The 22,968-nt window shown below is 44.5% G+C and overlaps 1 protein-coding gene and 1 pseudogene across 1 annotated transcript in view; both read left to right on the top strand.

Moving 5' to 3' along the window:
* LOC126234332 (uncharacterized) overlaps positions 1–22,968 on the top strand; it is a 126,982-nt gene that overhangs the window by 7,095 nt on the left and 96,919 nt on the right. The gene's annotated exons all lie outside the window — the stretch shown is intronic.
* Positions 8,853–8,970, top strand: LOC126238681 (5S ribosomal RNA; annotated as a pseudogene).

Below are 22,968 nucleotides of genomic sequence, written 5' to 3'. Positions count from 1 at the left end.
TGGCTCTACCTTTCATTCGATCGCTGCGAAACCCTACATTTGAGCAGGATAATGCACGACCGCATTTTGCAGGTACTGTACGGGCCTTTCTGGATCCAGGAAATGTTCGACTGATGCCCCGGCCAGTACATTCTCCAGATCCTCACCAATTGAAAACGTCTGGTCAATGGTGGCCGAGCAACTACTCTTGATGAACTGTGGTATCGTGTTGAAGCTGCATGGGCAGCTGTACCTGTACACGCCATCCAAACTCTGTTTGACTCAATGCCCAGGCGTATCAAGGCCGTTAGCCTGAGGTGGTTGTTTTGGGTACTGATTTCTCAGGATCTATGCATCCAAATTGCGTACAAATGTAGTCACATGTCAGTTCTAATATAATATATTTGTCCAACGAATACCCGTTTATCATCTGCATTTCTTCTTGGTGTAGCAATTTTAATGGCCAGTAGTGTGTGTTAATGCATAACTCTGGGAAGTGGGATGGTCTTTCTCTCAGCTCTGAGCAAGTAAACTAGTTGACAATAATCATTCCCAGCTGTTCAGTGCTGCAACTTACCTCAGTCATTAAAAAAATTAATCCAAATTTATATCCCGTTCGATACGTACATTATATTCATCCTTGCTGTCCTTTACAACAAACCTTTCATCATCTAACAGATACCATCACAAGTCAACACAGCACTACAGAATACGTCCATCACCTACCACCCTTCAACTAAGAACGTATCAGACTGCGCAGAGGAAAATAATGTGCCATGAAAAGACAGTAACGTAACTTGCTCTCTCTTTGATGTGCATATCGATGACATACAAAAACCAAATGACATGACCACCTTACACATAGATTCACTATACACAAGAACAATATTTCGTCACCAGAAGTTGAAGGACACGGCAAATAGGTCCTATGAGTACGCGTAGACTGGGATCTGAACCTACTTCACACCGATTACGATTGCATTACTTTACCACTACTAGCAGTAATGGGCTAGTATCTTTGTCGTAACGTAGTGTGACATAATGCTTTTCTTTAGAACAGCACTTAGTTCAGACGCTTCTGAGGCGTACTTAAGTGCGTTTACTGTCAGTGGGACTGAAGTGATAACAGCACAGTATGCTGTAAACGACAACTACCACAACTGAAGGGTTATTGCTCAGATGCGAAAAATTCTTTTGTTTTAATGAGTAGAGACGAATCACGTAGAGTTCTTCCAGCAATTTACGAGAAAAAACTGTAAGGTGCAGATGTTGTATATGTGATTCAATTGATGTGCGAGGCTTCATCGCGGACGATAACCTCTTAGGTTTTCTTTATTCCTCCCAGTTATTTTTCAGTTCCCTCTCCGATTTGTTTCAGTTTTGGGTGAAATATTTCGGTGAGTATCGTCTAGAGTTTGCATCAAAAATTATTTAACTAAAATTTCCAAGAGAACAGAGGCAGTATATGTACACGTGTTATCCATTACAATTCAACATTACAATGGATAAATACTTTAGATTAAAACTATAGAGAAGCAACAAATCGCATGCAACTTTCCTTTATTTTGACATGTTTCAACTCGACCAACGCAAGCTTCTTCACAAAATACGTTGCCGAGGGTCACACCTGGCTGTGTATAGTACCGCCAACATACATTCACTTGTCGTCCAACAATTCCTAACAGATCGTTAAGCATTAACGTAAATTCAGCTATATTTCTGTCAGTTTCTTGCATCCTGTCCTACATGATGGAGACTAACATTACAGAGTGAGTTTCGAACAAATCTGACGTAGCATGAGAACCGAGGACAATTTAGTTCAGTAACACAATCAATCACTAAATAAGTCTTACTCATTTCCATGTACCGTCAGCAGAGATTTCATTGAAGTCGTAACAATGTAACAGCCATAAAATTTTGAAGCAGGAAACTAGGCATAGTATAAGTGAAGGAAACATACCGGCACTTAAAGAGTATGGAAGACAATTGGGTTAGTGAACCATCCCATTATACGCCTGAGATCTTTTATCACGGATAGTAGTAGTGGGATTTAAGCCCAGTACGTCTTATGATCGGAAATCACTTCAGCGACTTCCGCATACAGTATTGCTCCGTGCTGTTTGGCTTAAATAACTTTGTTGATCGTAGGTTATCAGTGGTGTTACACTCATACTGTGACAGATGACTCCTCTCCTCGCCGATGAAATTTGCTGCATTACTGAAGCATAAATCACACCGCATGTGTGTTTCAGTAAGGTGACCTAATCTAGCTGACATCCAGCTCTGCATCCTCCTCTCACGTGACGCAAACAATGATGACCTCCATCTGGACGTGAAAGTTAAAAACTCAGCTAAGAAGTCGCTTATAGTGTTAACGCTTATGAGCAGAGTAGATGATACGAAATTCGAGAATGAGTCACAACTATTCATCATTTTGATTTGCAGCTCCTTGTGTTGGCCGTGTTTGGAATTAAAATTGTTGGATGTGAGGCCCGCCAGTTACGCAAAACACCGTTTTTTCTCAGTACCCAAACATGTTTCGGCACCACTGTGCCATCATCAGTGGGTTTTCGTTTTTATTTATTCTGTAATGTGAACATTTTTGTTAAATGATTATAAAATTATGTGTATCTTTAGTTCAAACAATAGATCGTTATTTGTGAAAAATACTTGTTATAGTTACGTGTGCATCACACCACCTCAGCATGATGCGGAGAATGGAAGTGCTTGCCACACAAAAACAGAAGTAAAAACGAACATAGGCCCGAAGACATCGCGACAAACTGAATTACATTCTAGAAGATTGGTTAACTCCCAGCAAAAAACTTTCTCATCAACATCGTTTGGTTTCAGATGACAAGCTACCTGTAGTAATTAACACACAAGTGATCTAGAAAATTCATGCACACCAAATGTAAAGGTATTTACAAAAAAAAAAAAGTTCTATTGTTTGAACTAAAGATGAACATAATTTTATAATCATTTTACAAAAAATGTTAACATTACAGAATAAATAAAAACGAAAACCCACTGATGATGGCACAGTGGTGCCGAAACATGTTTGGGTACTGAGGAAAAACGGTGTTTTGCATAACTGGCGGACATCACATCCAACAATTTTGATTCACAACTGCCTAACGCGATTGTGTGAAGATATTTAAAGCCACCATCAAACCTATCTGAGTAAGCCACAATAGTAACATCTGGAAGTCGAAAACTATCACTCTATTCCCTCTCAGTAACATCTTGACGTAGTAAATAAATGAACAATAAGGAGGGTTAGAGTTTAAGATCCCGCCTACACTAAGTCTGTTAAAGACGAAGCACAAGTGGAGTTGGACATGATGGGAAAGAAATTTTCCACGGGCTGGTTGAATGAACCACGCACACATTCGCCTAGAGTAATTTAGGCACCTTGTTGAAAAAAGTATTCATACATTCTCCTACAGTAATTCAGCTGTCAACACCTACAGCTAATGGCTATTCTGCAATTCCAAGATAAGCCCTTGGCAGAGGCTTCATCCAACCGCTTTCAGACTATTTTTCTACCGGTCTATTTCCGAACAGCGCACTGAAAAAACGAACACTTTCTCTGCGAGCTCTGATTTCTTTAAATAAAATGATCATTTCTCGCTATATAGGTAGGTATCAACAAAATATTTTCGCATTATTTCATGAAAAGATCTAGCGGCAACCAAAAACGCCTTTGTTGTAATGAGTGCCACTCCACACTGCGAATCATATAAGTGACACTCTGTCCCCTATTCGCTGCTTATTGTGTCAGCAAATACAATACACGCGATTTCTACGTCTACGAGGTGGCTGACGGAAGTAGCTAAACCGATATAAATCGAATTAATTTGATCATTATTTATTGTTTAGCGGTAGCTAGTTACTTTACCTTGTCGACAGCATAGTAGTCAAGCGTTTAGCAAATCAGTAAATATGATGATTTGGAAAATCACTTACACAAAACATTTCTGTGACAGTTCTCTACATTTACGTTGAAAACCGTTGTGATGTGCTATGCAGAGGGTACTTCCAACAGTGCCACGTAGCAGGTTGACCGAGAGGGGTGGGGCAGTGGTTAGCACATTGGACTCGCATGTGGAAGGACAACGGTTCAAACTCGCGTCTATCCATCCTGATTTAGGTTTTCCGTGATTTCCATAAATCGTTTCTGGCAAATGTCGAAGGTTCCTTTGAAAGGGCATGGCCGATTTCCTTCCCATCCTTCCCTAATCCGAGCTTGTGCTCCGTCTCTAATGACCTCATTGTCGACGGGACGTTAAACACCAATCGCCTCCTCTCTCCTCTTACGTAGTAGGTTCTTGTTCCATTCCCGCACGGAGCGCTGGAGGAATGACTGGTTAAATGCCTCTAGACCTGCTGTAATTTGTCCTTGTCTTCGTGAACCCTACAGGAGCGATGTGTAATGAATTGTAGAATATTCCTAGATTCGTCACTTACTACCGGATCGGACAAATAAAAGTGTCCCGGACGAATGGACACGACAATGAAACCATTTGTGTCAGCATTAACGGAGGAATGAAAGACCTACACTTACAGGATGCAGCAACTGCCCATACAGCCGGCCGAACCTTGGAGCACATTTATGTTACCTTCACGCCTGACTGAGTTGTTATCAGAGGTCAGTCTAGTCGCGGTCATAGCTGGCCACCCAGATCACCTGATCTGTCAGTGTGCGATTACTTTGTGTGGGGAGCCCTCAAGTCTGAGATGTATCGCAACAACCCTCATAGTCTTCAAGAAATGCAGCAGAACATTTCGGATCAGACTGCAGCAACTCCAGCAGTCCAGTTTCGATCCGGCTTCAGCAACTTGCTGACCAGGGCCCAAAGGTGCCAAGAGACGGACGGTGGTCACTTCCAACATCTGTTACAGTCAGGTTAGTTCTGTATTTCCTGTGTTTGTTTGTTACCTGGAACTCTGTTCTCTAGACACTTTTATTTGCCCCAGGCTTGTTCTAGGTTTTTGAACTTCGTAAGTAGCCTCTCACGAGATAGTTGACGTCAATCTTCAGGCTTCTGCCGTCAGAATTCCCGTGATGCTTTCCTATGGGTTAAACAAATCTGCTAAAATTCGTGGTGCACTTCTTTGTGAACGAAATTTATCCACTGTTAGCCCTGTTTCACGTAGATCCTGCAGACAAATGTTTTGTCAGCATTTTCCTTGATTGCACTCTCCTAATATCCTGCCAGTTAACCGAAGCTTGCTACCTGCTTCATCTACGACTGAGCCTTTGTGATCATTGCATTTCATATCCTTACAGATTGTTACGCACAGGTGTGAGTTGACTAATTGCAATTGCGACTTACTGGCACTCTAGTGACAGGATACAACTATTTCGCGTTTTGTGAAGCCCACAGTTTTAAATTTCTGTATACTAAAGGAATTTACCACTCTTTGCACGACTTTGAACTATTATCAAGTTCTGACTGAATATTTGTGCAGCTATTTTCAGACAGTACTTCGCTATATAGGATGATTTCGTGATGATGTCACAAACTTTCAGGGACGATGATGGTTTCAAAATTTGAGGTAAGGTATCCCGGTACGAAAACGACCGAGTTGAAAGCTACAAGTGAGAATCGTTCTGCTACATGTAACGGTAATGTTGCTACTAAAATTATAGCGTAGGCAACGTTCAGTGGTTGCGCTATTGACCAGAACAAGAAAAAACTGCCTACTAAATATGCTGTCTAAAATGAATGCCTCAAGAACTATGAGCATTTGTCCTTCTTCGCTTCCGTGAAACATACCTCTTCTACTGATCAAGTGTCCGTAACTGTTAATGTAAGCGTTTAACGCCCATTTTTACTAGACATTTCTTTTACTGTTTTGGTCCATGCTACCATCTCTGAAAGTAGCCTATCCCGCAAGCTTAGCTACAACTGTACCGGCACGTTACTCCGCTATCAGAGGTCGTTTTCTGATCAGGGTTGCTTACCTCAGACATATATTTATACTTCTCCGTCATGCCTGAAAGTTTCTAACTTCATCACGGAATCACCCTGTAGATAAATGCGTCATCTAGAAACAGTCTGATAGTAATATTGGTATTGTCTGGCAGGTGAGTAATACACTCCTGGAAATGGAAAAAAGAACACATTGACACCGGTGTGTCAGACCCACCATACTTGCTCCGGACACTGCGAGAGGGCTGTACAAGCAATGATCACACGCACGGCACAGCGGACACGCCAGGAACCGCGGTGTTGGCCGTCGAATGGCGCTAGCTCCGCAGCATTTGTGCACCGCCGCCGTCAGTGTCAGCCAGTTTGCCGTGGCATACGGAGCTCCATCGCAGTCTTTAACACTGGTAGCATGCCGCGACAGCGTGGACGTGAACCGTATGTGCAGTTGACGGACTTTGAGCGAGGGCGTATAGTGGGCATGCGGGAGGCCGGGTGGACGTACCGCCGAATTGCTCAACACGTGGAGCGTGAGGTCTCCACAGTACCTCGATGTTGTCGCCAGTGGTCGGCGGAAGGTGCACGTGCCCGTCGACCTGGGACCGGACAGCAGCGACGCACGGATGCACGCCAAGACCGTAGGATCCTACACAGTGCCGTAGGGGACCGCACCGCCACTTCCCAGCAAATTAGGGACACTGTTGCTCCTGGGGTATCGGCGAGGACCATTCGCAACCGTCTCCATGAAGCTGGGCTACGGTCCCGCACACCGTTAGGCCGTCTTCCGCTCACGCCCCAACATCGTGCAGCCCGCCTCAAGTGGTGTCGCGACAGGCGTGAATGGAGGGACGAATGGAGACGTGTCGTCTTCAGCGATGAGAGTCGCTTCTGCCTTGGTGCCAATGATGGTCGTATGCGTGTTTGGCGCCGTGCAGGTGAGCGCCACAATCAGGACTGCATACGACCGAGGCACACAGGGCCAACACCCGGCATCATGGTGTGGGGAGCGATCTCCTACACTGGCCGTACACCACTTGTGATCGTCGAGGGGACACTGAACAGTGCACGTTACATCCAAACCGTCATCGAACCCATCGTTCTACCATTCCTAGACCGGCAAGGGAACTTGCTGTTCCAACAGGACAATGCACGTCCGCATGTATCCCGTGCCACCCAACGTGCTCTAGAAGGTGTAAGTCAACTACCCTGGCCAGCAAGATCTCCGGATCTGTCCCCCATTGAGCATGTTTGGGACTGGATGAAGCGTCGTCTCACGCGGTCTGCACGTCCAGCACGAACGCTGGTCCAACTGAGGCGCCAGGTGGAAATGGCATGGCAAGCCGTTCCACAGGACTACATCCAGCATCTCTACGATCGTCTCCATGGGAGAATAGCAGCCTGCATTGCTGCGAAAGGTGGATATACACTGTACTAGTGCCGACATTGTGCATGCTCTGTTGCCTGTGTCTATGTGCCTGTGGTTCTGTTAGTGTGATCATGTGATGTATCTGACCCCAGGAATGTGTCAATAAAGTTTCCCCTTCCTGGGACAATGAATTCACGGTGTTCTTATTTCAATTTCCAGGAGTGTATATTGGGTTGCTGCATTAGTTCGTAGCGTTTATTCGTAAGTTTAATACACACAACAGATACACATAACAGACTTTAGTCATCAATAATGTATTCTCCTTCGTTATTTACAACAGTATGCCAACACAGGGGTAACTTTACGATTTCATAGCTGTAGAAATCACTTGGCTTTGAGGCGAAAAACTTTTAGAGCAATGAAACTTCCTGGCAGATTAAAACTGTGTGCCGGACCGAGATTCTAAATCGGGACCTTTGCCTTTCGCGGGCAAGTGCTCTACCATCTGAGCTACCAAACATAGCTCACGCCCCGTCCTCACAGCTTTACTTCTTCCAGTATCTCGTCTCCTGCCTTCCAAACTTCACAGAAGCTCTCCTGCGAACCTTGCAGAACTAGCACTCCTGGAAGAAAGGATATTGCGGAGACATGGCTTAGCCACAGCCGGGGGATGTTTCCAGAATGAGATTTTCACTCTGCAGCTGAGTGTGCGCTGATATGAAACTTCCTGGCAGATTAAAACTGTGTGCCGGACCGAGACTCGAACACCGGACCTTTGCCTTCTAGAGCCATGTTCGGAGCGCTTCTTCGCTCGGAAAGGAAGTTCCTTGAAGGTTGTTCGACGGCAAGCTGAACAGGTGAAAATCTGTGGGTGCAACATCAGGTGAATAAGGTGGTAACGGAATGTCTTCGCAACGCAACTCCTGTACGTGTTTTTCGTCAGTCTAGCAGAATGCGGGCAGGCATTATCGTGGAGTAGCATCACTCCACGCAGTTTTCTTGGACGTTGTTCTTGGTCTGCGTCTGCAAGAGGTCTCAGTTGTTGACAGTAAATTTCATCAGCACGTTGGAAGCAATTCTTAGCACACCACACAGTCGCTGTTCCACCAGATACATAACATTACGTTTTGTCGGTGGGCACAGTTCTTCTGCTTTCTCTGGCCTGAACCAGTCCTTTCTTTTCCTTATGCTAGCATAAGGAAAAATTTCTCGGCACCAATACTGATACAGAATTGGAATGGTGGGTGCTGTCCACGAGCCAACTGATGACGAGCAAGCAGAGATACACATATGACTAACAGCTGATTTTTGTGATTTTGGCGAAGAGAATGCGATGCCCCTATACCCGATGTTTGAACGTTCCCCATTGCACACAAATGTTGTATAATGGTAGAATGATCACAATTCATCACATTGGTCAGATCTCGAGTACACTGACTTGGATCATTGTAGATTAATTTAAACGACCTTCATCAAACCCCAAAGGTTTTCCTGAACGTGATGAGTCACTAATGTCGAAACGTTTCTCCTTATAACGGGAAAATCATTTTCTTGTCCTGCTCTGTCCAATGGGCAACGGCCTTGCCGCAGTGGATACACTGGTTCCCGTGAGATCACCGAAGTTAAGCACTGTCGGGCGTGGCCGGCACTTGGATGGGTGACCATCCAGGCCGCCGTGCGCTGTTGCCATTTTTCGGTGTGTACTCAGCCTCGTGATGCCAATTGAGGAGCTACTCGGCCGACTATTAGCGACTTAGGTCAAGAATACCATCATAACGACCAGGAGAGCGGTGTGCTGATCCCACGCCCTTCCTATCCGCATCCTCCACTGAGGATGACACGGCGGTCGGATGGTCCCGGTAGGCCACTCGTGGCCTGAAGACGGAGTGCTTTTTTTTGAGTCCTCTGACCAATGGCATTACCCCATAAACGGCGCAAATGTTTCTGACTGCTTCCGCTGCTGTCATCCCTGCACTGAACTCAAACAGAAGAATATGTCAAAAATGTGTACCGATTTCTCCACTTTGCACCCCATTTCCTAGCGCCCACAGCTCTACTCACCATCTCCAAATAACAAAATGACAATATGTAAACTCAAATAGAAACAGTTAACTACAAATACAAAATGACAATTGACAAACAACCCACAGCACCCGAATACCAACACCCCCCCCCCCAAAAAAAAAAGAAAACGCCATGAACTTATGCACCAACCGAATACCGCACAGCATGACTGCTAGGATCCTAACACACTTCCCTGGGCCACGTCTGACCTTATTTGTACATCTATCGATGACTCCATATACGACGAGATTCTGCATCTTCCCTAAAGAGGAATCCACAGTGTAATCACAAATTTCGTTTGAAACCACTTGTTCGTGCTATGATTAAAATGAGAAGGAGCGCTGCTATATCGCATACTTTTCGGAAATCAAGAAATACTGCATCTAATTTGGCTCCTTACATCTATGTCTTTTAGAATGTCGTAAGGGTGAAGTGCGAGTTGGATTTCGCATGGGCGATGTTTTCGGAATCCACCATCGCGCCGCTTCTGCTGTTGTAGACGTTGACATACTAAATATGGTATTGTCTGCTATGTAGTGTTTGTGGAGACCGGAAACCAATCAATAGCTGTTAACGTCATTTGATTTTTTATCGTTTCGGCTACTCCAACCAGCAACCTCGCCGAACGTGTTTTTAGAGAGCGCGTATAGCAGTGTCTCTGCAACACAAGCGAGACGTCGTACCCATGTGGAGAATGGTGTATTGCAGTAACTGCAGTGCTCTAGAAAGCCGGTTTACCGAGTGGACATACCGCCAGCCTCCCGCGCTTTCTCTGCAATGGGTTCCTTATATGTCGAAGGCCTTGACACTACACTAGTATCGCGTCTTGATCGACAGTTCAGAGGCAGAGTGTTTTGTGACCCATATGGGGGATACGATACTGCGAGAAGAATTTGACAGAGCACTGAAAGACCTGAGTCGAAACAAGGCCCCGGGAGTAGACAACATTCCATTAGAACTACTGATGGCCTTGGGAGAGCCCGTCCTGACAAAACTCTACCATCTGGTGAACAAGATGTATGAGACAGGCGAAATACCCTCAGACTTCAAGAAGAACATAATAATCCAATCCCAAAGAAAGCAGGTGTTGACAGATGTGAAAATTACCGAAAAATCAGTTTAATAAGCCACAGCTGCAAAATACTAACGCGAAATCTTTACAGACGAATTGAAAAACAAGTAGAAGCCGACCTCGGCGAAGATCAGTTTGGATTCCGTAGAAATGTTGGAACACGTGAGGCAATACTGAAGCTACGACTTATCTTAGAAGCTAGATTAAGGAAAGGTAAACCTACGTTTCTAGCATTTGTAGACTTAGAGAAAGCTTTCGACAATGTTGACTGGAATACTCTCTTTCAAATTCTGAAGGTGGCAGGGGTAAAATTCAGGGAGCGAAAGGCTATTTACAACTTGTACAGAAACCAGATGGCAGTTATAAGAGTCGAGGGGCAGGAAAGGGAAGTAGTGGTTGGGAAGGGAGTGAGACAGGGTTGTAGCCTCTCCCCGATGTTATTCAATCATTATATTGAGCAAGCTGTGAAGGAAACAAAAGAAAAATTCGGAGTAGGAATTAAAATCCATGGAGAAGAAATAAAAACTTTGAGGTTCGCCGATGACATTGTAATTCTGTCAGAGACAGCAAAGGACTTGGTAGAGCAGTTGAACGGAATGGATAGTGTCTTGAAAGGAGGATATAAGATGAACATCAACAAAAGCAAAACGAGTATAATGGAATGTAGTCGAATTAAGTCGGGTGATGCTGAGGGAATTAGATTAGGAAATGAGACACTTAAAGTAGTAAAGGAGTTTTGCTATTTGGGGAGCAAAATAACTGATGATGGTCGAAGTAGAGAAGATATAAAATGTAGACTGGCAGTGGCAAGGAAAGCTTTTCTGAGGAAGAGAAATTTGTTAACATCGAGTATAGATTTAAGTGTCAGGAAGTCATTTGTGAAAGTGTTTGTATGGAGTGTAGCCATGTATGGAAGTGAAACATGGACGATAAATAGTTTGGACAAGAAGAGAATAGAAGCTTTCGAAATGTGGTGCTACAGAAGAATGCTGAAGATTAGATGGGTAGACCACATAACTAATGAGGAAGTATTGAATAGGATTGGGGAGAAGAGAAGTTTGTGGCACAACTTGACTAGAAGAAGGGATCGGTTGGTAGGACATGTTCTGAGGCATCAAGGAATCACCAATTTAGTATTGGAGGGCAGCGTGGAGGGTAAAAATCGTAGAGGGAGACCAAGAGATGAATACACTAAGCAGATTCAAAAGGATGTAGGTTGCAGTAGATACTGGGAGATGAAGAAGCTTGCACAGGATAGAGTAGCATGGAGAGCTGCATCAAACCAGTCTCACGACTGAAGACCACAACAACAACATGTTTCTTACGATCCGTGGGCTTAGTCTCGAAATCGCTGCGTCACACTGTGCCCCTCCACGAAGGACCTAATCAAGTTCTGAAGTGTTACACGCCGTTTAGGCAAACGACATTTCACACTCCTTGTTTTGAACGAGGGAATATGTTCGCGGCAGAATAACATTGAGTAGGGAGTAAGTCGCGGAACATACATTGGCCGGCCGCGGTGGTCTAGCGGTTCTAGGCGCTCAGTCCGAAGCCGCGCGACTGCTACGGTCGCAGGTTCGAATCCTGCCTCGGGCATGGATGTGTGTGATATCCTTAGGTTAGTTAGGTTTAAGTAGTTCTAAGTTCTGGGGGGCTTATGACCTCAGCAGTTGAGTCCCATAGTGCTCAGAGCCATTTGAACCATTTGAACATACATTGTGCGTGTGTGTTTGTTTTCTTGCGTGCAGACATTAAACGGGAGGTGTGGAATACAAGAAAAGACAAGGTGTGATGACAAGTAAATGGTTTCACTTGCAGCGGGCGGGGCCTTGTTTGTTTTGGCGTCGCGGCTTGGCGGTGGCTTGACCATCAAAGAGCAACCACACTCTCCAAGAACGAAAACAAAAGACAAGGTGGTTTGGTGACAAATAAAATATATTGTAATCTTGGATGTCATTTGGAGCCTTCGAGTTGTATGTCATATAAAAAGTTGTGTTCTACATTAATTCTTAGTCGCTCTAATGATCTGTCCACCCTTTCAAGGAAATACATAATAAATATATAATAAAAGTATCTAATTTCATATATTGGTACGAAATTCTCTTGTACCTCTTACGGTCTCTTCCTGGTAATTTATTTACAAATACAGATTTTCCTTTGCCTTTCCTTGTCACGCAATTTATGATAATATTAATAAATACAATATATTCATCATTATTTCGGTTTATTTGCAGTGTAACGTAAAACTGAAAATGAAGAAGAAGTTCGTGCATAGCGACTCTGCCTTCAATATAACTTTCTGTGCTTTTCCCGCTATGCCAATCACAGCCTGAAGACCGCGCTAACATAAATGACTCATGCCTCGCCCGATCTGATCTAGAAATGCTATTTTTTTCTCAACGCGTGGTCATCTGGAGCTCTCACTTCTGCCACTTTTATTTCTGGCCAAGTCGTGCATACACTATAAATTTGGACGAAAGCGGTGATGACAAGTAGGCGCTGTCTCATTGTCAGTACAAACGATTCACGGGACTGTGTAATAAATTGGAACACCTACAGCCATCACAACGATGTTATTTATTATATAGCAACCAGTTTCGGTGCTTCAGTGCATCATCTTCAGGCCTTAACTGACGCTGAAGGCGTTAACTCCAATCGTATACAGTATTCATCAGTGGCCAACATCTGTGAACTGGTTTTTACAGACTACCTGTAACAACGATGTTGTGTCTCCAAACAACAACCACCAACTTAGTTGTTAAGGTAGTCTGCGAAAAACAGTTCACGGATGTTGGCCACTGATGAATTGCATATACGACTGGCGTCAACCCCCTCAGCATCAGTTAAGGTTTGAAGATGGTGTACTGAAGCATCGAAACTGATAGTCATGTAACAAAAAACATCGTAATGACAACAGTAGGTGTTACATTTTATTGTACAAGTGAATGACCGAAGTCCCTCAAAAAACCAATTAGAAGGCTGGACATACAAAAATTCACAGAACCGAGCTCACGGCTCACAATAATTTGAACCCACTTCTTCCGCATATTATTCATCGTACAAGCTGTCTGTGTGTCCACCAGTACCGCCCACACCGTATTCTTCCAAGTGAGCATTTCGTGGTCCAGTTGACCGCTGTCTATTCATGGATCTTACAGCACATAATATAACAAGGTCTCCTCAAATTTTACTATGAGAACAATTATTTGTCGAGAAACTTGGACAGCTCTCTGCGGACTGATTCATCCAGTTTCTCATCTACATTACTAAGCGGCTAAATAGGTCAGCGACTCCCAGTTGCAGGTTGACTGTATCTAACGACTTTCAGTGCTAACAAATTTTTATTATCATTACAGTTATTTACCAAATTTAAAAATTGAAAATGCCGTCATAATCTATTCATGAAAAGGTATGATCTTACGTTAAAGGTTTTTAACACAATAGACTCCAGTATAAATGCTAGAAACTGTGTATATGTCTCGAGCGGTGTAACTCATGGCGTGCAAATCACCCAGACTATATGTATCGAGTAGTAGCGATCTCGCTCCGTCTTCGAACGGATATCTCAGAATACCTACGGCCGGACTAATCGTCTGGCGTAGCGTTAATTAATTATACGCACAATTTTCCTTGCGAATGAGTCCTATCTGTGAAAACAGTTTCAAAATGTCTACAGTAGTTCCTGAGGCGGAGGAGGAGGAGATTAGTGTTTAACGTCCCGTCGACAACGAGGTCATTAGAGACGGAGCGCAAGCTCGGGTGAGGGAAGGATGGGGAAGGAAATCGGCCGTGCCCTTTCAAAGGAACCATCCCGGCATTTGCCTGAAGCGATTTAGGGAAATCACGGAAAACCTAAATCAGGATGGCCGGAGACGGGATTGAACCGTCGTCCTCCCGAATGCGAGTCCAGTGTGCACTAGTAGTTCCTGAAACTAGCCTGAACCAACAGACAGAAACTGCGGCGTAGGACTTTGATTTATGAACCGTGTAGATTTGAGAATGACAGCACTTAGTGATTTCCAACAAATTTGACAAAACGTTTTCTGCCTGAGATCCCTACACAATAATGAAAGGAAAAATTTTGTGGGTTACAACATTTACGTTGTTCATGCAGTAACACTTCAGCATCAGGCACGACGTTTTAATGTATTATTTCTGTACTACTAATTCTATTCGCAACAAACTTGGCGGATATTATCCCCATACACTGAGCAGGCAGAACTTTATCACTACCTACCTAATAGCCGGTATGTCCATCTGTGGCACGAATGACAGCGGCGACGCGTCGTGGCATGGAAGCAATGATGCCTTGGTAGCTCGCTGGAGGGAACTGGCGCCACATCTGCGCACACAAGTCACCTAATTCCCGTAAATTCCGGGGAGGGGTGCGATGAGCTCTGACGCCACGTTCAATCATATCCCAGATGCGTTCGATAGGGTTCAGATGTGGCGAGAAGGGGAGCCAGCACATCAGTTGGAACTCAACAAGTGTGTTCCTAGAAGTACTCGATCACACTTCCGGCCTTGGCGCATTATCTTGTGAAAAATGCACTGCCGTCGGTAACACGACGGTCAAAGGGTGTACGTGGTCTGCAGCCAGTATACTATACTACTTGGCCGTCATGGTGGCTTGCATGAGCTGCCCTGGACCCATGGATGTCCACGCGAATGTTCTTCAGAGCATAGTGGAGCCAACGCCAGCTTGTCTCCGTCTCGCAATACAGGTATGAAGGGGCTGTTCCCCTAGAAGAGGACGATTCGCACTCGGCATGAGGAAGAAAGTACCGGGATTCATCAGACCATCAACGCTCTGCCACTACGCCTACGTCCATTGCCCATAGTCACGTGCCCTTTCAGTTGCAGTTCCCTATGTCGTCGTATTAACATTGGCACATACTTGGGTCGTCGGCTGCGGAGGCCCATCTTTCTACATTTATACTCCGCAAGCGACCCAACGGTGTGTGGCGGAGGGCACTTTACATGCCACTGTTATTACCTCCATTTCCTGTTCCAGTCACGTATGGTTCTCGGGAAGAACGACTGCCGGAAAGCCTCCGTGCGCGCTCGAATCTCTCTAATTTTACATTCCTGATATCCTCGGGAGGTATAAGAAGGGGGGAGCAATATATTCGATACCTCATCCAGAAACGCACCCTCTCGAAACCTGGACAGCAAGCTACACCGCGATGCAAAGCGCCTCTCTTGCAGAGTCTGCCACTTGAGTTTGCTAAACATCTCCGTAACGCTATCACGCTTACCAAATAACCCTGTGACGAAACGCGCCGCTCTTCTTTGGATCTTCTCTACCTCCTCCATCAACCCGACCTGGCACGGATCCCACACTGATGAGCAATACTCAAGATAGGTCGAATGAGTGTTTTGTAAACCACCTCCTTTGTTGATGGGCTACATTTTATAAGGACTCTCCCAATGAATCTCAATCTGGCACCCGCCTTACCGACAATTAATTTTATATGATCATTCCACTTCAAATCGTTCCGTACGCATACTCCCAGATATTTTACAGAAGTAACTGCTACCACTGTTTGTTCCGCTATCATATAATCGTACAATAAAGGATCCTTCTTTCTATGTATTCGCAATACATTACATTTGTCTATGTTAAGGGTCAGTTACCACTCCCTGCACCAAGTGCCTATCCGCTGCAGATCTTCCTGCATTTTGCTGCAATTTTCTAATGCTTCAACTTCTCTGTATACTACAGCATCGTCCGCGAAAAGCGGCGTGGAACTTCCGATACTATCTACTAGGTCATTTATATATATATATATTGTGAAAAGCAATGATCCCATAACACTTTCCTGTGGAACGCCAGAGGTTACTTTAACGTCTGTAGACGTCTCTCCATTGAGAACAACATGCTGTTCTCTATTTGCTAAAAACTCTTTAATCCAGCCACACAGCTGGTCTGATATTCCGTAGGCTCTAACTTTTTTTATCAGGCGACAGTGCGGAACTACATCGTACGCCTTCCGGAAGTCAAGGAAAATGGCATCTACCTGGGAGCCTGTATCTAATATTTTCTGGGTCTCATGAACAAATAAAGCGAGTTGGGTCTCAGAAGATCGCTTTAGGTGTGTTCGGTGCACTGAGTCTTCAGACACAGTTGTCCTCTTCCCAGCATTAAAGTCTGATATTAGTACCGCCACAGTTCGCCGCCTGTCGCGTTTTACCAGTCTGCCGAGCCTATGATGTCCGACATCTGTAACGAGAGGTGGGCGCCCAACCCCACGACGTCTGGACGCGGTTTCACCTTGGTTTCGTCACGTGTCGAAGACACTCACTACAGCACTCCTCGAACACCCGACAAGTCGTGCAGTTTCCGAAACGCTCGTACCGAGCTCCGGGCCATCACAATCTGCCCTCGGTAAAAATGGTTCAAATGGCTCTGAGCACTATGGGACTCAACATCTGAGGTCCCCTAGAACTTAGAACTACTTCAACCTAACTAACCTAAAGACATCACACACATCCATGCCCGAGGCAGGATTCGAACCTGCGACCGTAGCGGTCGCGCGGTTCCACACTGAAGCGCCTAGAACCGCTCGGCCACTCCGTCCGGCCCCTCGGTCAAACTCAGATAGATAGCGCGCCTTCCCCATTCTACACACGGACAGCACGCTCACTGATACTACATGCACCGTACGTGTGTCTGACTAGCGGTAATTCCTCACCAGGTGACGCTGCTATCACCCGGACAGGCTAAACCGATAGTTGGTAGGTGATGTTCTTGCTGATCAGAGTATACCACTGAGAATACCTGCAAGATTATATCGTTGTACGACATATTGTACAGTACATATGGCGTCATAAATATTGAAATGTTTGAAAACTTTGCTTTTCTTAAAACGGCTATAGTATCAAGGTTAGTTTTGACTTTCTCATTAGTCTGTGGATGAATAATCCGAAACTAATAAAATCAATATGAGTAGGGTTTTGTGTCTTTAACCACAACGGTTTTACATGCTTAACGTCAAATGTTTAATACATGAAGATAGTATCGTAATCATAACGTTTGAAGCTGTTATTTACATGAGAGTTTGATTGTTTAAAGAATCTGTGGAACATGGGAGGGGGGTGAGGGGACAGGATAATGGTAAGCCTCTACCAGCACACTTTGTACTGTTTGTACTCGTTGGGTTGTAACAACAAATTTCAGTTCCCACGTAAGACAGACATTTTTAAACACGATTACAAGCGCGACCTCAAAGTACGTCTGCATTTGAAAATGACACTACGTTGCTCAAACCATCTTTCGTGTTGTGGACAGCTTTACATGTTTCGCACGTGGTTTTGCAAATGTTGGCCCGTGGGAGGGACGAACTCTGTTTCTGAAAGGTGATCATTCTCCTTGCATTTGTAGATGCAGATATCAACATTCTCGAAACCATCGCGACTGATGATGAAACTTCCCATGCCATTTTACTAAACCACACGGAGCATTAGTCAGCTAATGGAATACGGAACAGGAAGGAAACGAGCGTAAGTCATTAGCGACGGAATCTAAGTACGGGTAGTATAACGATAGTAGCCGATCGCATGAGACGTTCCGGTAACGGTCTTATTCGATTCAAGGAAACCATGAAATACCTAAATCTGGGCGTAGGTTTGAACACCATTTAGTTTGATACGAGTGGAAATCGCATAACATGTTGCTCTTACTTCTGTTGTAGCAAATTAACTCTATTATTTTCTACTTGAAACTTTCTGAAGCTTAAAACTGCGTGCCGGGCAGGGATGCAAACCCGGAACCACGCCTTTTGCAAGAAATTCTCTTACCAACCGAGTCACCCATGCACTACCCTCACACCTTCCAACTCTGCCAGGGGACCGATGACCTCAGCAATTTGGTCCAAAATCTGCCAGTACGTCTCTCCTACTTCCCAAACTTCAAAGAAACTCTCCTGCATACCTTGCTGGACGAGCACAGCGTAAGGGTCCAGATGGAAGAACCCACTCTACAGGACTAGTCTTGGGAGTTCCTTGTGGACTTTCTCTTTCGTAGAAAAGACATTCCTCCTTGCCCTTAGAATCTTTCCAATGGCGCGTATTTTCCTTCCCCAGTATGACGCTGCATTTCTACCTTGTATTGCTTTCTCTGTCGCGTCTGGATATTGGACTGACGTGACCGGATCTCTCGATTTGTCACTGATGCCGTATATAAGCCTTCCGGTTGTCGTGATTATCGGGAACCGTCTTCTGTGATGGTGGTCTGTGTCGTCGGTTGAGAATACTGAACAAGGCAAGGAGGAAAGTTCTCCATCCGGCACAGAGATGCCGTTGATATCGGCACAGTTTTGATTAGTTCATGTAGCCACGTATAGCGCACTAACCTACGTCGTCAACTTGATCACCGGAATATTTCTTCCGAAATTAATTTTGTATCGTCCTCTGAAACGGATAAACTGGAATATAGCCCCTCATAATTTTCTTTTCTATGCGCGGCTCACGTCATTCATCCAAAGTTAGTGAAGGTTAGAAAGGTGTCAAGATGTATGTAATGACTTCCCGGAATGAATTTTTTACGCTGCAGCGGCGCATGCGCTGTTTTGAAACTTTGTTTCAAATATTAATAACCAGGATCCAAATACATTTGTAGATGAAAATGGCCACGAGCCGAAAATCGATAATAACGCACATCCCAGAATGAGATTTTCACTCTGCAGCGGAGTGTGTACTGAAACGAAACGTCCTGGCAGATTAGAACGGTACGCCGGACGGAAACTCGAACTCTGGACCTTTGCCTTTCGCAGGCAAGGGTTCTACCAACTGTGCTACCCAAGCACGACTGACGACTGTTCCTCACAGCTTCACCTTCAACAGTACCCCGACTCTTACCTTCTAAACTTCACAGAAGTTCTCCTGCGAAACTTGAAGGATTAGCACTCCTGAAAGCAAGTTTTAATCTGTCAGGAAGCAGCACATAAGCACACACTCCGCGGCAGAGTGAAAATATCATTCTGGAAACATCCTCCAGGCTGTCTCATAACCATGTCTCCGCAATATCCTTTCTTTCAACAGTGCTAGTCTTGCAAGTTTCACAGGAGAACTTCTGTGAAGTTTGGAAGGTAAGAGATGAGGTACTGGGGAAAGCAAATCTGTCAGAAACGGTCATGAGTCGTTCTTGGTATCTCAGTCGGTAGAGCACTTACCCGCGAAAGGCAAAGGTCCCGAGTTGGAGTGTCGGTCGCAGGTTCGAATCCTGCCTCGGGCGTGGACGTATGTGATGTCCTTAAGTTAGTCAGGTTTACGTAGTTCTAAGTCTAGGGGACTGATGACCTCAGATGTTAAGTCCCATAGTGCTTAGAGTCATTTGAACCATTTGGAGTGTCGGTCCAACAAATAGTTTTAATCTACCACGAAGTTTCATACTGCGCTCCGAATCCTGAAGTACAACTTTCAACTTTTTTCTAGGAAGTTAGACAGTCTACGATGGTTAATGGTTTTGAACTCCAGAAAATACGAGGGTCAGTCAATAAGTAAAACGCAAACTGGCATATAGACATGAACCAGCCTAGCGAACAGGGAAACAATGCGCCATCACTGTATTACCAGGGTGCTCAGGACGCTCTTTGTTTGTGAAATTTCTTGTTCTTTGCTGAATCCCTGTATCCAATTGAACACAAATTTCTGTGAAGTACAGTTCTAACCACACGCGGGTCGAATTTCGCTATGGACGTGGTCTGCGGACAGTCCGTCGGCTCACAAAAATCGCGTTGTTCTAGCCGGGTACGCGCTCATAACACAACCACACAAGAGTGATGGTATCACTTGTGCTGTGTCAGATTAAACGATTTGGCCTGAAATTTCCTGGTAGATTGAAACTGGACTGGGACTCGAACACGGCACCTCCGCTTCCGTGGTCAGTGCTCTTGGCAACTGAGCTAGCCAAGGACGACACCCGATCCGTCCTCACAGCTTTAGGTCCACCAGTACCTCTTTCCTACCTTCCAAACTCCACAGATGTAAAGCTGTGATACCGAGTCGCGAGACTTGTTTGGATGACCGCTGAAGGAGGGGTGCTGAGTTCGAATCCCCGTACAGCACACTTTTAATCTGCCAGGAAGTTGCAAATAATGAATTGATGAGTTGCTGAAGTTAAACGTGGTTGCGTTCGCCTGGCAGGCGATCAATGTGAAGGATGTCATGGTGTATCGAGAGGTTGTAACAATGGAAAATTGTACTGAAATGCAGGAGGATCTGTAGCGAATTGACGCATGGTGCAGGGAATGGCAAATGAATCTCAATGTAGACAAGTGTAATGTGCTGCGAATACATAGAAAGATAGATTCCTTATCATTTAGCTACAAAATAGGTCAGCAACTGGAAGCAGTTAATTCCATAAATTACCTGGGAGTACGCATTAGGAGTGATTTAAAATGGAATGATCACATAAAGTTGATCGTCGGTAAAGCAGATGCCAGACTGAGATTCATTGGAAGAATCCTAAGGAAATGCAATCCGAAAACAAAGGAAGTAGGTTACAGTACGCTTGTTCGCCCACTGCTTGAATACTGCTCAGCGGTGTGCGATCCGTACCAGATAGGGTTGATAGAGGACATAGAGAGGATCCAGGGGAGAGCAGCGCGCTTCGTTACAGGGTCATTTAGTAATCGCGAAAGTGTTACGGAGATGATAGATGAACTCCAGTGGAAGACTCTGCAGGAGAGACGCTCAGTAGCTAGGTACGGGCTTTTGTTAAAGTTTCGAGAACATACCTTCACCGAAGAGTCCAGCAGTATATTGCTCCCTCCTACGTATATCTCGCGAAGAGACCATGAGGATAAAATCAGAGAGATTGGAACCCACACAGAAGCATACCGACAATCCTTCTTTCCACGAGACTGGAATAGAAGGGAGAACCGATAGAGGTACTCAGGGTACCCTCAGTCACACACCGTCAGGTAGCTTGCGGAGTATGGATGTAGATGTAGATGTAGATACAGCAAGCACACCTGAAAACGTCGAGAAAAAGCACAATGTGGTATGCAGCTGTTGCAAATTAAGCGTGTACGGAATACACAAAGCCGTAGGGGTATTATAATCAGAAATACGCATCGGCTTACGCTAACTTTTCGCTGGAGATAAACATTTCATAACAATGAATTTTTGTGAAGGAACAATATTACAGTTTGCCCATCTGAACAGAACATTTTGGTTGCGACATGGTTCATAGCCGCCATTTTGCCCGATGAAGCACTTTACAACACTGTCAGTCATGGCATTAAGGCTGGCAAGATACTGTGTATGTATATTGGACAGGTTCATTCTGTTTTTGTTATCCATAAAACGATAGTTACTCTGTGATTGCTGCGAAACAGTTCCTCGATTGCTTGGACGGCCTGTGCTTGATATCGCTCGCCTTCCTTCCCGATCAGCATCATCCATGTCTGTGAGGCCTTGGTCGAATCGTTGCCTCCATTTCACTACACCTGGATGCGACATTCCATCTGGTCCATATAACGCCAGAATTTCGCGGTCAGCATGTGTGCAATTTAGCTGTTTTGCCCACAGGAATTATATCGTCTCGCGTACTTCAGCACTGGAGTACATTTCCAGTACTGACAATGCGTCACCTTTAGAGTTGTAAAAGAACCCTAGACTACCATGGTTTATCATAAGTAAGCGCAGACTACGGTAGTTTTCCTAGTATCTTTGGTCAGTTAACGTCATATCCGCGTTACCTTTACGTCGGGTGTGCTGTATAATTATCAGGCGTAACCTTACAACGATCGCTTTCTTCACGTATCCGATAAGTGACTTACTAAATTCCCCTAAAAACTGGAAGCGTTGAACCGTTTAGAAACTGAATGAGGATATCTTACGGGCCGGGTAACCTACGGAACATTTTTTTTCGGCATAGTTATCCTTAAGAATAAACAGTATTTATAGCAAAAATGGAAATTGTCAATATTTACTTCAGTTTTTATTCGAAAACTGTTGATTTGTAACATGAAACAGAGGGATTTTGTAAAAATAAAGGAAGCAATACAGGTGTATCATAGAGGCTAGAAAAAGCAATTTCCTCAACAAAAAGGTAAAATAAAAGAAACTGCCAAACTAAAAGATATCAAACATCGCTTCTATACTTCGTCAGAGTTATATAAAACATTTTTCTGTCATTCATAAACAATTTTGGCATTTATCAATAATAGGAAACTCTTGCCTTTTTGATCACGGTGAGAACTTTCCATTGAGTACAAAACAGAACATATCTATAAGATTATTTACATACATATACACCACCTTTCGGGTTGAGGACAGCTTTACATTTTTAGCACGTGGTTATGCAAATACTGCCCTGTAGGAGGGAGGAACTCTGTTTCTGAAAGGTGACCATTCTCCTTCTATTCTCCTACCTCCGTCCATCACCTTTCCCCCACTCCTCGTATTTCTTTTTTGGTAATTCAAATCGTAACTGGACTACTTTTAGCTATACATTATACATCAAATATTGAAATAGCATTTATCCCACACTCTATCTATCCACTCCTCCTTCCTCATTTCCTACCAATTCTATCTTGCTTTCG

This window comes from Schistocerca nitens, chromosome 2, assembly GCF_023898315.1.
Source record: "Schistocerca nitens isolate TAMUIC-IGC-003100 chromosome 2, iqSchNite1.1, whole genome shotgun sequence".
Taxonomy (NCBI): Eukaryota; Metazoa; Arthropoda; class Insecta; order Orthoptera; family Acrididae; genus Schistocerca; species Schistocerca nitens.
The sequence above is the reverse complement of the archived record's forward strand: the minus strand, read 5'-3'. Positions and strand labels throughout refer to the sequence as shown.